The sequence below is a fragment of the Somniosus microcephalus genome, chromosome 13 (genome assembly GCF_052327205.1).
Source record: "Somniosus microcephalus isolate GS21.2 chromosome 13, FLI_Smic_1.0, whole genome shotgun sequence".
Lineage (NCBI taxonomy): Eukaryota > Metazoa > Chordata > Chondrichthyes > Squaliformes > Somniosidae > Somniosus > Somniosus microcephalus.
In genome coordinates this window covers 120,067,472-120,084,600 of record NC_140999.1, presented here as the reverse complement: position 1 = coordinate 120,084,600, position 17,129 = coordinate 120,067,472, and positions in this window count along the sequence as shown.

Genomic DNA, 17,129 nt, shown 5'->3' with positions numbered 1-17,129 from the left:
ACACTGAATCAATAGCCTTATTGAAACAGGTGGTTGGAGGCTCCTGACGTCTGAGTCTTTGAATAAAAGACAATGGTACACCCAGTTAAGGTGTTTTAAAGTACACTTTGTAAACAAACACAGAAAATTAAGAAACATATGCCTTCATGGGAATGTCATCAAGTGGCGGAGGCACCAGCCATCACATTGTTTTTGTATTGAACTTGGAACACCTAGGAGACACGATTCTGTGTTGCAACCAGCTGAGGTGACTTAAGAATTGCATAGAAGACTTTGATAAGAATTACATCAAATAAATGCACCTGCTGTTACATTCAAACACCTAAAGGAGAGACACGAGTCTGCATTGCTACCAGCTGATCTAACTGTAAAAATAGCAGGGGTCAACAAAAAAATGACTAGAGATAATTAACTTACATCAGCAGAAAACTTCAAAGGACATACCACTGCAAAAGGGTATAAAAATTGAACTTTCAAATGGGATGATAGATTCGCTGTAAAGGGGCAAAGCGATTCTCGGCTTCAGAGGCAAGCTCTGTAAGTCTTCAACTCTTTGTATCTTGGGGATCACGGTTATTGTATTTGATTTTGGTGGATATCCTGGAATAAACTAAGAACTGTAAAACTAGTGAAGTTAAGATTTGAGAATAAGGATCTCTGATAATAAGATTGTAAAAGCTTTTTGTATTTGGAACGGTTAATGTTGCGATTGAATCACCAACTGTAAATTACATGTCGGTTCTTTAATAAATCTATATATTTTTAGAATTGTCTCACATAGTACTTCTGTATCAAACTCGCAAACTCAATCTCTGTACACTCTTTGGTGAGGAGTTGCAGAATTCTGGGGGAGTTTTCCGGACCCTCATAATATCCGGAACATTACAGTCTAGCTAAACTTATTAAAAGTGCTATCTGGAGGATGGTAACATCTTCAGGTTGTTCCTTTCCTTTAGAGAGAGATAGTCTGGACCTTTAGACCCAATTAAGTGTCTTTAGGATTCGGCTACCTCTAACTTTAGTTGAAAGTGAACGTCTGGGGAATACGCCTGATCCGGGGTAGCCCTAAAGGGGCTAGGACTAGTAATTATCCCTTCACCATCACTTTTATGGGGTTGTTCTGCACTGAGTTGTAATGAGGCAATCGTGATAGAAAATAGGATGCATGATGTCACCGTATTATTTCCAGCTCATTTAAATATATCCAGAATTGGGCAGTACAAAGAGGAATCTAGCTTTAGAAGTTACCCACAACCTAGGTAAAACTAATTGACCTATAATTTTCTGAATAAGATTTGTCCCCCTCCAGCCCTTTAATGAAATTGCCCCTTTCCAAAGATTTGGGGGAAATTATGCTTTGTACCTCAGCTATCTCTTCCCCAATGTCCAGCCAGGTGAGCCACTATCTAATATATTCCAGAACTTTTAAAAATACAGGGGTTGTACCTGAAGTAATGTTTGCCCTTGAGATGGTCGTGAAATTATAGATCATTTAGTAAAAGTTTGATAGGTGACATGTTCTCATTTTATGGAATGCTATTGATGATCATTTAAAAGTCATGGAGGTCATATGCTCCACATAACTCTGAATATGATATGTGTTTCATTGTATTCCTGGTCTGCTTCTGGTTGAGGGTGGGGGTTGTTCAGTGGGATGCAGAGAATAGCATTCCCAGGAGCTATCCACCTAATCTAAGTGAGCCTTCAAATAAAATGGGCACAGCTGATTGCACTGTTTCATTCTGCCAATCTAATGTATCATGGATGTATGGCCTAACTCTAATCTGTAAGGTTTGACAAATTTCTGCACAACCCCAAAACAGAAGAATAACCTTATTTAAAATGATTTTGGACCATCACAGAAGAAATCTGTAAAAAGGATAAAAGTGTGGTTGGGCCTAACAGGAGATTTCAAAGAGTTAAATTACACATTTTTCCTAAGTGTAAGGAAGGAAGAAATTTTGGACTGTTTTAAGGAGTTATTGGGCCAAAGGGATTTAAAATAAAAATCCCAGGAAGATTTGGCTGGTTTAAAAGGACATGTTCAGGCTTGCAAAAGGCTGTGACACAGGGGAGGTGGGGTGGGCCCCCGAGTTTGGATATTGGACAGTCTGAGAATGTCCTGGGCCACCCCAGCTTTACATAAAGACAATGAAACCTGTTCCCGCCAAGAATTCAGGGCCAGGTACATGAATAAACAGGACATGTCCCCAGCAACACAAAGGAAAGAACAAAGCCCCACAGGATACAACAATTAAAACAGCAGTCCAAAACCAATCAAAGAGATTGACAAATGTTTTGCATTTTAAAGTAGTTTCAAGGCAATCCCGAAACCAGTTAAAGGCCGATTAAGAGTTAGATGGGCCATCCCCGAAGCTCGTTAAAATTTTAAAACACATTAAAAATAACGAGCCCGCCAAATTTAACAAAGAAACCCGAGATTTGGCGACCAGATAAGCCAGGCCCCAAATTAGTACAATTGAGGCCTGCCTTTTCAGTTAAACAGTCGGTCAGTTCAGCTCAGAAGTCAGTTCAAGATCGGAGCAGTTCAAGTTCAGCCAACCAGTTCGAGAGAGAGATCACCATCATCGGAGACTTGAAGAAACAGAAAGAAGAAACGGAGATCGCGACAACCAAAGGCCTACAGAAACCAACAACCACCAATATTACCACCAACCAGGTAATATTGGGCCACCGCGACCAACAAGGAACCAACCGCCGAAAAACTCACGAACCAAAGACTTGTTTCCACTCTACAGGCTAGTCTGACTTACCCCTGGGTAAGATTTGGACACAAAAGACCCTAAAACTAGCCCTAACCAAAGAAAATCGGGTACTCACCTGATACATCCAACAGCGCAACTAACCGCATCTGCGGACAAACCCAAATTGAAGACCCAACGCAGGTGCAGTCTTCTACCACATCCGGGGTAAGGCAGGCCCCAACCACCACAACTCAGGAGAACCCCGAAATCACGAACTTCCACAATCTGTCAAGAAAGTCATTTTGGTGAGCATTTCCTGGTCCTCTGGATTCCAGCCTAGCTAGTGTAGTGGGGTTGGGAGGGTAAGGGATTGTGTGCATTGTAATTCTCCCTCGCTTATTCCGTGTGTTCCCCACCCTTTTAGAGTATAAGTTTTATTGTATTGTATATTTTCCTGTCTCAAAATAAAGATCTGAATTCTTTTGACTAACCCAGGTGTCTGTTGCAAGTTTATTACAACCCCCAAATAAGTCCAAAGTCTAGAACAAAAGGGAGTGGGAGCAATTCAAACTGCTCAAAGGAGTCAGAGGTGAAGCTGACAAACAACCCACACACCACCCCTTACAAATCTCAAGGTATATCCCCTTGTTCTGGACTCCACCACCAATTATTTCTCTTTATCTACCCTATCAAATCCTTTAATCATCTTAAGCACCTCAATTAGTTCACCCCTTAATCTTCAATACTCAGGGAATACAAGCCTGCTTTATGCAACCTATTCTCATCATTTAACCCTTTAGCCCCTTCTACTACTTACCATCAGTGGAGTGGGAATACGTGTTTGCATTGATCAAATAGTTCATTTCTGGTAAATGAACTTACCCCATGGTATTCATTTGAATAAATATAACTGATTACATATTTTAATATTTTGCTTATGGAATTTATTCTCTGCTGTGTCTGATCAGTGACATGAAGCTCACAGTGTAATTCAGGTCTGCCAGCTTGACAGCATTCTAAGGAGGTAACAACTAGTGGTATAACAGTGCCATTAAGTTACTTTTTTGTGCATACAATTGTATTTACTGCAACTATGTCTTATTTTTACTAAAAAGATGTGCCAACTGTAGAAAAAGTGCATGAAACCTTGGCATCAATAGCAAGTAAGGCCCTTATCCAAGGCATGCACATTCTACACCAAAATGTTGGCAACAAGAAAATTGCATATTTTAGCAATATTTTCTTTTTTTCTTTATACATTTTATTATAAATATATACTAGTTGATCTCTCATGGCATTACTATGGTCAACGGTGTCAGCAGTGGCTGAGTAGTAGCACTTTTGTCTCTGAGTCAGAAGGTTAACATAAGAACATAAAAACATAAGAAATAGGAGCAGGAGTAGGCCATTTGGCCCTTCGAGCCTGCTCCACCATTCAATAAGATTATGGCTGATCTTCTACTTCATCTCCACTTTCCTGCACTATCCCCATATCCCTTGATTCCCTTAATATTCAAAAATCTATCGATCTGTGTCTTGAATATACTCAACGACTGAGCCTCCACAGCCCTCTGGGGTGGAGAATTCCAAATATTCACCACACTATTCTGCTTTTCTATTTTTCCCACCAAAGTGGATAACTTCACATTTCTCCACATTATATTCCATTTGCCATGTTCTTGCCCACTCACTTAGTCTATCTATATCCCCTTGAAGCCTCCTTGCATCCTCCTCACAACTTACATTCCCACCCAGCTTTGTATCATCAGCAAACTTGGATGTATTACATATGTTCCCCTCATCTAAATTATTGATGTAGATTGTGAATAGCTGAGGCCCAAGCAATGATCCTTGCGGTATCCCACTGGTTACAGCCTGCCAACCCAAAAATGACCCGTTTATTCCTACTCTCTGTTTTCTGTCTATTAACCAATCCTCAATCCATGCTAGTATATTACCCCCAATCTCATGAGCCCTAATTTTGTTTGATAACCTCTTGTGTGTCACCTTATTGAATGCCTTCTGAAAATCCAAATACACCACATCTACTGGTTCCCCCTTATCTATTCTACTAGTTACAACCTCAAAAAAGATTTGTGAAACACGGTTTCCCTTTCATAAATCCGTGTTGACTCTGCCCAATCCTGGCATGGACTCAATGGGCTGAATGGCCTCCTTCTGTGCCGTTATGACTCTATTATTATTTTCTAAGTGCCATGTTACCACGTCCTTACTAGTAGATTCTGGCATTTTCCCTACTGTTGATGTCAGGCTAACTGGTCTGTAGTTCCCCATTTTCTCTCTCCCTCCTTTCTTAAATATTGGGGTTACATTTGCTACCTTCCAAACCATGGGAACCATTCCAGAATCGATGGAACTTTGGAAAATGACAACCAATGTATCCACTATCTCTATAGCCACCTCTTTCAAAACCCTAGGATGTAGTTCATCAGGTCCAGGGAATTTATTGGCTTTCAGTCCCATTAATTTCTCCAGTACTATTTTTTTACTAATACTAATTTCTTTCAGTTCCTCATTCTTGCCAGAGCCTTAGTTCTCCACTATTTCCGGGAAGTTTTTTGCATCTTCTTCCATGAAGGCAGACACATTGGGCTGGACTTTACCTTAGATCCGGAGCTCAAGGCGGGACTGCTGGTTTTCGGGTTTCAGTCCCGCCCCCAGCGACGTCTGACGAACAGAGGCTATTTTCCTTTGATTGGCCTTGTTAAGCCCGCCCCGTGGGCTTGCCAGCCAATTAAGGGAAAGACGGTGTCAGATGACATCAGTGCATGACGCTTCATCTGTCGGTTTTGTTAAAGTGACAGGCACCATAATTTTTTGACAGACGAATTGTCAGTGTTTGACAGAATTGAGGTGCTGTCAAACACTGGCAATCACTGTCCAAATGTGAGCCATTATACCCAGGCTCACCAATGACTCTCTCCTTAGGAGAAAACAGATGGCAGCTGCTTGTGAGATTGCGGAAGGCATCTGTCAATTCTCCCGATCAGATAAGACTTCACAGAAACATCAAATCTTGTCACCTGCAGATACATATAAGCAGAATAAAAATATTTCTCACCACATTCTCTCACCTGTCATACTTACCTGTGCACCATTGCACCCATCACACTACCTCTGTAGCTATCATTTGCACACTACAGCAGAACCACAGCTCACCTTGCTGACCCTGGCGGGGTTTCCCGCCATCGGGAAGCCCGCATCAGCAAGCGGAAAAGGGTGAAAAGCCTCTTAACTACCTGTTAACAGGCAGTTAATTGGCTCTAATCCCCTTCCTGCCACTAGGAGATGGGTCCCTGTGTGAGTTGGGGACCTGCCTCCCGGGAAGATGGTGGGTTGGGTGCGGGGTTGGGACCTGCTCCCAATTTTTCCCATTTTCCCAGCAGTCCAGCCTCCAAACCTGCCTCCTCAGGGCTGGTGAAATTCCCCCCAAAGTATTTGTTTTATTTCTCTGCCATTTCCTTATTCCCCATTATAATTTCTCCTGTCTCAGCCTGTAAGGGACCCACATTTACTTTTGCTAATCTTTTCCTTTTTACATACCTATAGAAGCTTTTACAATCTGTTTTTATTTCTCTCACAAGTTTACTCTCATATTCTATTTTTCCTTTCTTTATCAATTTCCCGGCCCTCCTTTGCTGAATTCAAAATCCTCCCACTCCTCAGGCTTACTACACTTTTTGGCAACATTATAAGCCTCTTCCTTTGATCTAATACTATCTTTACCTTCTCTTGTTAGCCACGGTTGGACCACTTTTCCTGTGGGGTTTTTGTGACTTAAGGGAAGGAATATTTGTTGTAAATTATGTATTAATTCTATAAATGTTAGCCATTGCTTCACCACCATCATACCTTTTAATGTAGCTTCCCAATCTACCATAGCCAACTTCCCCTCATACCTACGTAGTTTGCTTTGTTTAGATTTAAGACCTTAGTTTCGGATTTAACCAAGTCACTTTCAAGCTCAATATAAAATTCTATCATATTATGGTCACTCTTTAAAGGCCCCTTTACTACAAGATTATTAATTAACCCTTAATCATTGCACAATATTAGATCTAAAATAATCCGTTCCCTAGATGGTTCCGCAACATACTGATCTAGAAAACTATCTTGCATACATTCCATGAATTCATCCTCCACACTATTACTGCAAATTTGGTTGTGTAGTTCAAGTCCCACTCCAGAGATGTGTTCACAAAATCTAGGTTGATGCTCCAGTGCAGTACTGAGGGAGTGCTGTACTGCCAGAGGTACTGTCTCACAGATGAGACGTTGAGCCCTCTTAGGTGGATGTAAAAGATGCCATGACACTATTTTGAAGACAAGGTGGGCAGTTCTCCCCAGTCTCCTGGACAATATTTATCCCTCAACCAACATCACTAAAACAGATTATCTGGTCATTATTACATTTGGCTGCCAAGTTTCCAACGTTACAACACTGACTGCACTTCAAAAGTACTTTGTCAGCTGTAAAGTGGTTTGGGACGTCATGATGTCATGAAAGGCACCATATAAATGCAAGTTCTTTAAAAAGTATAACTGTCTTAATTCCTGCTTCTAGAGAAACATTCTCTGCTTGTCTTTGACTCTGATTCTTTCCAACTTACTGTATGGCACAAACACATTTTCTCATGTATCTCTTTCTCTGTATATGTGACTTTTCTCACTGTTACTCTTTCTTATTTCTGCAAGTCCGTCCTTCCCTCTGCCCCTTTTCACTTTACATGTCTCCTACACTCTCTACATACATCATATATTTCCATTCTTTCTCTGCATGTAGTTTGCTCCTTTCCAAGTATCAACATGTACACTTCAGTGGTAAAATCTATTAGTTAGGTAATTAATTATTCCATATTTACCACCTCATTATTCCATATTTACAATCTGCTGTCAGTTACACAAAGTATCCCATATTAACAGATAGCTCACAAAAATGATTTCCATATTTACACTTTGCTTACAATTGGCTAATGAATTCATCCATATTCACTCTGTATAGATGTAATTTCTGGACCCTGTAATGTGCGAGTCTGGACTTGGGAAGGAGTTGCAGTGTGCGGGCTGAAAGAATCGTTTGATGTTGACCAACAAGTGGATTGGAATGCCAATGGGGAAACAGCAAATTGTTGTGGCTGTAGAAAAATAGTGGCCTTTGAAGGGATTTGATTTGGTTGGTTTTATGTTGATTATATGTTTTTAATAAATGAGATTTTGTTTAAAGAGAATCACGTTCCCCCTCTAACCTACGGGCATTGGTCCAGGGCCAGCTCACAAAAATGATTCCATGTTTACATTTTGCTTACAATCGGATAATTAATTAATCCATATTCACTGTGTAGCTGCCACTTCTTGGGCCTGTAATGTGCGAGTCTGAAAGCAACTGCAGAGTGCGGGCTGGAAGAATCGTCTGGGGTTGATCAACAAGTGGATTGCAATGATAATGGGGAAAACAGCAAACTGTTGTAGCTGCAGAAAAATAGACTTTTTAATAGATTAGATTTTTTTTTAAGTGAATCACTTGCCCCCTCCAACCTACGGGCATTGGTCCAGGCCCAGCAATCAATGAGATTGCTACGTTTAAACTTTATGTTGTCATTTTCATCATAGAGGTGTATAAAACGTGGGGTTACAGTCCGTGGCGTCAGGGTATACATTTGACGTTGCATATACACCCGTTTTCAAAAGGTTATGAATCTGTGAATTATTCAGTGTAAATTGCCAATGGATTCTCCACCTCCAGCATCCGCCCACCAAAGTGACAAGACGAATACTGATACAAGCAACCCGTTCTCTGTCTCGGTAAACCTGGGGAGTATTTCTCCAGAGAAAGTGGTGGTGAAGATCAAGGACGGGAAGATGACGGTCTCTGGAGAACACGTCGAGCGGCTTCAGGATGAAAATGGGGTAGTCAAATTCAACTTTCAGGGTTTTTCCAATGAGTTCGATCTCCCTCCAGGAGTGGAATCCGATTCTCTGACCTTCACCGTTTCGGACAACCAAACCATGAAAATCGAAGCTGACGATTTACAAACAAAAGACGCTGCCTGTCAATTAGGCGGCATCTCGACGATGTCCCATACCCCTCCATTCACCATCAAAGGGGCATCAACCCCTTTGAAATCTTCCGCCTCAAAACCCGACATTCAAAAGTCCACCCCCAAGAAATCTCATTACAGCCCCCACACACAGCCGCCCAAGGCAAAGTCGAGCTCCCCGATACGTTGCCCCAGGAACTGATGCACAAATCTGAAGTGTTGAAGACGACAATCTCTGAAACTTCGGTCGTTGTTTTGACAATGAAAACAAACTTGCATTGATACTGAACTGGAAGCAACCGTTTCAATAAAACTCGGGCGTAATGTTTGCTTCGATTATTTTAGTTATTTACAACTTGTAGGTAGCTATACTTATAAGTAAACGTTTTAAACAACCATTTCAGTTTTATAGCGTGATATGATAGTACACAATTAATTTATAGACTATTCTTATTTATAGACACCCATTGCTGAAACTTATTTATTGAAGCACGTGAGGCTTTGTTCTTGTCTTGGCTCGGTTGACTCGGCATATATAGTCTAGCTGTACTCCGCCAACTTTAAATACAAATGTATTTCTGTTGCTACTAATGTGTCGCTGCGTCGCTAATTCTTCCAGTTTCCCTCTATCTTCCGCACACTCTGCCTCCTTCCTCTCTCTCGCACTTCAGTCCTCTCGCACTTTCATCGATAATGCGCTTGTGCGGCATTTACTGATCCAGAAGCAGCATCAGTTTCAGCCAGGCAGTACTACCTTTACATTGCCTATCTGGAGCAGCCATTCTGCAGCTCAGGAGAAAGCTTCGCATACGCACCCGAATTGGCTAAACGTTTAAGTTATCTCCAGCTAGATTTAAAAAGTGTCATTCGGTGTCAAATCCAGGCACCGTGAAACTAACCCCTCCAGTTGTCTCACTGCTTCACAACGACGTCAAGTCTGGATCTACACTGTCAATTTACTGTGGCTGCAAGGTGAAAACCATTTAGAACCATAGAAACATAGAAGATAGGAGCAGGAGTAGGCCATTCGGCCCCTCGAGCCTGCTCCGCCATTTAACGAGATCATGGCTAACCATCCAAATTCAGTACACTGTCCCTGCTTTCTCCCCATATCCCTTTAGCCTTAAGAAATATATCTAACTCCTTCTTGAATATATTTAATAAATTGGCCTCAACTGCCTTTTGTGGTAGAGAATTCCACAGATTCACCACTCTCTGGGTGAAGAAATTCCTCCTCATCTCTGTCCTAAATGACTTACCCCTTATCCTTAGACTGTGACCCCTGGTTCTGGACACCCCCGCCATTGGGAACATCCTGCATCTAGTCTGTCTAGTCCTGTTAGAATTTTATAAGTTTCAATGAGATCTCCTCTCATTCTTCTAAACTCCAGCGAATATAAGCCCAATCGACCCAATCTCTCCTCATACGTCATTCCTGCCATCCCAGGTATCAGTCTGGTGAATCTTCGCTGCACTCTCTCCATGGCAAGAACATCCTTCCTCAGGTAAGGTGACCAAAACTGCACACGATACTCAAGGTGTGGTCTCACCAAGACACCTTGCTCCTGTACTCGAACCATCTCGCTATGAAGGCCAACATACCATTTGCCTTCTTAACCACCTGCATGCTTACCTTCAGCGACTGGTGCACAAGGACACCCAGGTCTCGTTGTACTTCCCCTTCTCCCAATCTATTGCCATTCAGATAATAATCTGCCTTCCTGTTTTTGCCACCAAAGTGGATAACCTCGCATTTATCCACATTATACTGCATCTGCCATGAATCTGCCCAATCACCCAACCTGTCCAAATCATACTGGAGTTTCTCAGCATCCTCCTCACAGCACACACACCCACCCAGCTTGGTGTCATCTGCAAACTTGGAGATATTACATCTAGTTCCCTCGTCTAGATCATTAATATATATTGTGAATAGCTGGGGTCTTAGCACCGATCCCTGCGGTACCCCACTAGTCACTGCCTGCCACTCGGAAAAAGACCCATTTATTCCAACTCTTTGCTTCCTGTCTGCCAACCAATTCTCTATCCAAGTCAGTACCTTACCCTCAATCCCATGTGCTTTAATTTTACACGCTAATCTCTTATGCGTGACCTTCTCGAAAGCCTTCTGAAAGTCCAAATACACCACATCCACTGGTTCTCCCTTATCTATTCTACCAGTTACATCCTCAAAAAATTCCAGTAGATTAGTCAAGCACAATTTACCTTTTGTAAATCCATGTTGACTTTGTCCGATCCTGTCACTGTTTTCCAAGTGCTCTGCTATTACATCTTTTATAATGGACTCTAGCATTTTCCCCACTACCGATGTCAGGCTTATTCCCCATTTTCTCTCTACCACCTTTTTAAAATAGTGGGGTTACATTAGCTACCCTCCAATCCATGGGAACTGTGCCAGAGTCTATAGAATTTTGGAAGATGACCAGCAATGCATCTACTATTTCTAGGGCCATTTCCTTAATCACCCTAGGATGTAGATTATCAGGCCCTGGAGATTTATCGGCCTTCAATCCTGTCAATTTCCCTAACACCATTTTCCTACAAATACTGATTTCATTCAGTTCCTCCCTCTCATTAGACCCTATGTTCCCCGACATCTCTGGGATGTTATTTGTGTCCTCCTTTGTGAAGACAGAACCAAAGTATGTATTTAATTGGTCTGCCATTTCTTTGTTCCCCATTATAAATTCCCCTGATTCTGACTGCAATGGACCTATTATAAATTCGCCTGATTCTGACTGCAATGGACCTATGCTTGACTTCACCAATCTTTTTCTCTTCACATATCTATAGAAGCTTTTACAGTCAGTTTTTACATTCCCTGAAAGCTTACTCTCATACTCTATTTCCCCCCTCTTAATTAATCCTTTTGTCCTCCTTTGCTGAATCCTAAACTGCTCCCAATCCTCAGGTTTGCTGCTTTTTCTGGCCAATTTATATGTCCTCTCTTTGGATCTTATGCTATCCCTAATTTCCCTTGTTAGCCACGGTTGCGCCACCTTTTTTGTTTTATTTTTATGCCAGACAGGGATGAACAAATTCTGTAGTTCATCCATGCGATCTTTAAATGTTTGCCATTGCCTATCCACCGTCAACCCTTTAAGTAACGTTCCGCAATCCATCCTAGCCAACTCGCACCTCATGCCATCATAGTTTCCTTTATTTAAATTCAGGACCCTAGTCTCTGAGTCAACGACTTCACTCTCCATCTTAATGAAGAATTCCATGTTTTGTCACAAAAATTGGCATGTAAATGCACTATTAATCTTTAGGGGCCTTTGGAAGTCACATGTGCACAGATTTGCACTCCTTATATTTAGGTATTATTGTCAAAGTCATCTGCACTAATGTTACGGAATTTTAATTAGAAACAGGGTTCTCACACGTCAATTCATAAAATGAACGCAAAGTTCACTTGGAAAATCTGCTGCACGGGTTGATCACAGTCTGTAGAAAGGCAAGCCTATCATTAGATGTAGCTAATTATGCTTCTACAAGCTATTCTGCTATCAGCTAACCACACTGACAGACAGATAATTGGTGGAAGAAATGGCAAGGTGGCAAGCTCTATTGTGATTTCTGTAATATTGCACAATAGTCTTTAAAATGCCACTTTGAAATAAGGCAGTTTAGGCCTTCACAAAAAGTGAAGTGCAGATAGCAAATTTGAATATTTATTTTGCATACCTTTCCCAAATGATTCCCTTGACTTTCTACCTGAGGAAAAAGTACAATTTTCAATTTTTTTAATATGACTTAACTGCTTTATGGGGGGTTGGCTCAGTGCCCAGAGACTGGGCCCATAGGCTTTACATCAACTACAGTGGTCATTGAGAGGGCTCGAGGAGTTCTAAAGGCAAGGTATTACTGCCTTAACAGATCTGGAGGGGCACTGCAGTATGATCCCAAGTAGCTCTCTTGCAGTATTGTTGCTTGCTATGTCCTTCACATTTTTGCTATTTGGAAAAAAGCTTGTAATGGAATCAAAGGAGGAGGTGAGTCTGGATGTGGAGAAGGCTGAGAATCTGAAACTCAGCATCAGGAGGCTCTGTACTCAGTGGGCTCTTCTATGCCTTCAATAAGGGAAATTCATTGGGAGATCATTAATACTTCCTCCTCATATTAACATGGTATCCTCTGAAACCTTCCATCACGACAACTCCCCAGCCTTTCTGTCAAGTTAAATTATTCCATACTTATTGGTTTATCTATCTCTTCCGTTACAAATTCCAGGTCTACTCTAGATACTCTCTTAGGTTCAGTGTCACGGCAAATCTTAGAAGCAGATCCCGTGTCCCTTACAATCACGAAGTTTCCCATACTGCTCAATAGCATGACTCGGGAATGAAACAATTAACGCTTTTTGTTGTACGAATTGGATATTGTGAAGCTCACACGTGTCCCCAACGTGCACGTCTCCAATCTCCCACGAGGCAAACTGATTCATGCTTTAATGAGTCAAGGCTGAATGTGAATGCACAAACAAATTCATTTCACAATTGTTAAATAAACAAAAAGATAAACATTAAGTCGATCCACCACAATATGACTTGGTAATATGTGACCTCCTTATTTTTCTTACCAAAATGCAATGGCCCAGATGTTGTGGTGGTAATGACGGTGAACTGTCAGTGCTCACGGTCATTACCCCTCTGAAACTAACTGTAATTTCAGGATTTAGTGTATGTGCAGATAAGCGCGGAGATCCTGAAATTGCGGTCAGTCATTCACTGCTCCACCACAAGGTGTGCTAAGGAACTTTCTGTAACCAGCAATCAGTGAAATCAGTTGAACTGATAGAAATTTAAGCTTTCTGATCTAATTACGCTGTTAAACACCCCATTAAAAATTAAACCTTGCTGGAATAGGTATAACCAGGGTTTTAATGGTGTACTGATGGCTGAACAAGTTTTCTGGCCCTGAAAAACAAATTTTATATTTGTGGAATGTCAAATTTCTCCATTATGATAGAAAATTACTAGATTTTTAAAATAACAAAAATACATTTTTTATTTTTTTTAAAGTTTGTTTATGATATTTCAGCTTTTACCTTAATCCCATGTGTATGTCCCAATCTTTATTATGCTCTCTGTAATTTTTTAAAAAGTGAATTAAATCAATGCTTTTTATTTCCTGGTTTGCTGTCTGTGAGAATTCTTCGATGTGACTGATGGCTTAGACATCCTGATGACTTAACTACTGCATCGTGCTGGGAAATACCCTTTTGACAGCACTACAATCAATTTAATGTCGAGAAACCTAAAGTTTTTGCGACAGAGATTGCAAGATCTTTGTGGGTAGCTTTCTTTGAGGTCAGCGGCGATCACCGTCACTTTGCCGCTGATCGCAAATTCCGGGTCAATACCTCATACTTATCTATGTTGAAATTCATTTGCCAATTATGCAAGTTTATTAATGTCTTGTAATTTTTTGCAGTCCTCCTCAGTATTGACTATCTCCCCAATTTGGTGTCATCTGCAAATTTAGAACTTGTGTTGATTCCAAAGTCTAAATTGTTAATGTAACTTGTGAACAACCGTGTTCCCAGCACTGATCCTTGTGGGAGCCCACTTTGCACCTTCTGCCACTCTGAATAGCTACCCTTTACCCCTACTCTCTCCTTTCTGTCTTGAAGCCAGCTAGCTATCCATTCAGCTACTTGTCCTGGCTCCACATGCTTTGACCTTATTCAATAGTCTATTATGTAGCACCTTATCGAAGGCCTTTTGGAAATCTAGATAAATTACATCTACTGCATTACTCTTGCCCATTCTCTCTGATATCTCTTCAGAGAATTCAATAAGGTTGATCAAGCAAGACTTTCCCTTTTGAAATCCATGTTGACTATTCATTATTATATTTTTGGTTTCTAGATGTTTTCCTATTTTCTCCTTTAGAAGGGATTCCATTATTTTTCCCACCACCAATATTAAAGTGATTGGTGTATAGTTCCCTGGACATGTTCTATCTCCTTTCTTAACTATAGGTATAATGTTAGCTATCCATCAGTCCTCTGGCACTGCACCTTTTTATAATGAATTATTAAATATATGCAATAGCGCCTCTGCTATCTCTTCTCTAGATTCTTTTAAAATGCGTGGATGTAATACGTCCAGAGCAGGGTTTTTTTTTATCCTCTTTGAGTTTGATTAGTTTATTTAATGTTTCTCCTCTTTTTATTTTAAATGCGATTTCCAATCTCATCTTCCAATACTATTCCTACCTAATCTGTCTCCCTGGTTAATACTGAAGCAAAGTAATTATTTAACATTTATGCCATTTTGCTATCGCTGCCTGTGATTTTTATCCTGTCCATCCCTTAGTGGCCCTATTCCCATATCAGCTTTCCTTTTCAAATTTCATTTCATGCTTGTAAAATAGTTTTCTATTTTGTTTTATTTTCCATGGCAATTTAATTTCATAGTTCCTCTTTGCCTTCCTAATTGTTTATTTTGACTTCTCTCCTAAACTCTTTGTATTCTCCCTGACTAGCGCCCGTTGCCTGCTGTTCAAAGACCTATAGCTGGATAGCAGAGACAGAAGCTGCAGAGAGGGGAGCAGTAGAGGGTTGCAGCTCACAGGAAGCACTACCTGTGACACAGGGTGTACAGGCAGAGGCTGAGTTTCTTTGACACGTCCGAACAGCAGTGTCTCAGGAGGCTCAGGTTTTCGCATCAGGTGGTGGCAGACATCTGCAGCCTCCGAGAAGCTCTGCTCCCTACTGGACCTGGTGGCCATGCGTTACCAGTGGCTGTCAAAGTCACCACCACCCTCAACGTTTTTGCCTTTGGATCATTCCAGGGCTCTGCTGGAGACATATCCAGGATCTCCCAGTCAATGGCCCACAAATGCATAAGGCAAGTGATTGATGGCTTATTTGCCAGGATCGGCCATTATGTGAACTTTGCCTGTGATGATGCCAGTCAGAATGAGCAGACACTCAGGTTTGTATCTTTGACTGGCTTCCCACAGGTGCAGGACATCAATGACTGAACTATCTGGGCATGACCAGATCAACCATGAGTATTTGTCAACCACAAAAGTTTCCATTCCATCAATGGGCAACTGGTGCGCAACCAAAAAAATATATTTTTGGAAGCGTGTTTAAGATTCCCATGGAGCTGCCACGATGCTTTTGTCTTGCAGTAGTACAAGCTCCCTGACATCTTTGGACCTGCAAGCAGACCTAAGAGGTGGCCGCTAGTTGACAAGAGATAGCCACTTCAAATTTGGCTGATGACACTGTCAGAAACTTGACCAATGTAGCCCAACAGTGCTACAATGAATGCTATATGACCACCAGATGTGTAATCGAACATGCCATCGGCATGCTGAAGCTGTGTTTCAGGTGTCTAGATAGATCTGGAGGTGCTTGTCAATATGCATCAGCCAGGATCTCCAGAAAGTTCATGGTGTGCTGCATTCTTCACAACACTGGGCAGCAGAGAGGTTTGGACCTGCAGGAGGAACAAGGCGCAGAGTTCAGATCCTCTTTGGACGATTCTGAAGAGGAGGAGGAATGTGATGAGGCCAATACACCACCAGCTGCTCACATTGCTGCCTTGGATGCTCTTATTAATGCAAAGTTCATTTAGGTTGCACCAGTGGACCCATGTCACAAACACATGCAACTGCCACTGTTCCCGCATTCTCCACCGCCCCCCCCCCCCCCCCCGTCGGCACAATGGCACTGACACAAAGCAGTCCTGCAAACAGCCAACCAACCACCCCTTGCACATCCCCCCATTGGTCCCCATCAATTCAAGTTTTTCCATTCATCATCAAACAACTTAAAATGCAACTTTCCACCCAGCAGCCAAGAATGGGCAAGACGGGAATATTGTGCAAAAGGATAACATTTATGTGCTTTAACTAAACAACAGAAACTTAACATTACATTTTATTATACACACATATGCATAGCTTAGTGCAACTAGTGTCAGCGTGGCTCAATTGGTAGCACTCTCACCTTTGACTCAGAAGGTTGTGGGTTCATATTCCCACTCCAGAAACTTGAGCACAATAATCTAGGCTGACACTGCAGTATAGTACTGATGGAGTGCTGCATTGTCGGAGGTGCTGTCTTTCAGATGAGACCTTAAACTGAGGCCCTGTCTGCCCTCTCAGGTGGACGTAAAAGTTCCCATGGCACTATTTCAAAGAAGAGCTGGGGAATTCTCCCTGGTGTCCATGTTGATATTTATCCCTCAATCAACATCACTAAACAACAGATTATCTGGCCATTATCACTTTGTGAGAGCTTGCTGTGCACAAATTGACAGCTGCATTTCCTACATTACAACAGTGACTACATTTCAAAAGTACCTCATTGGCTGTAAAGTGC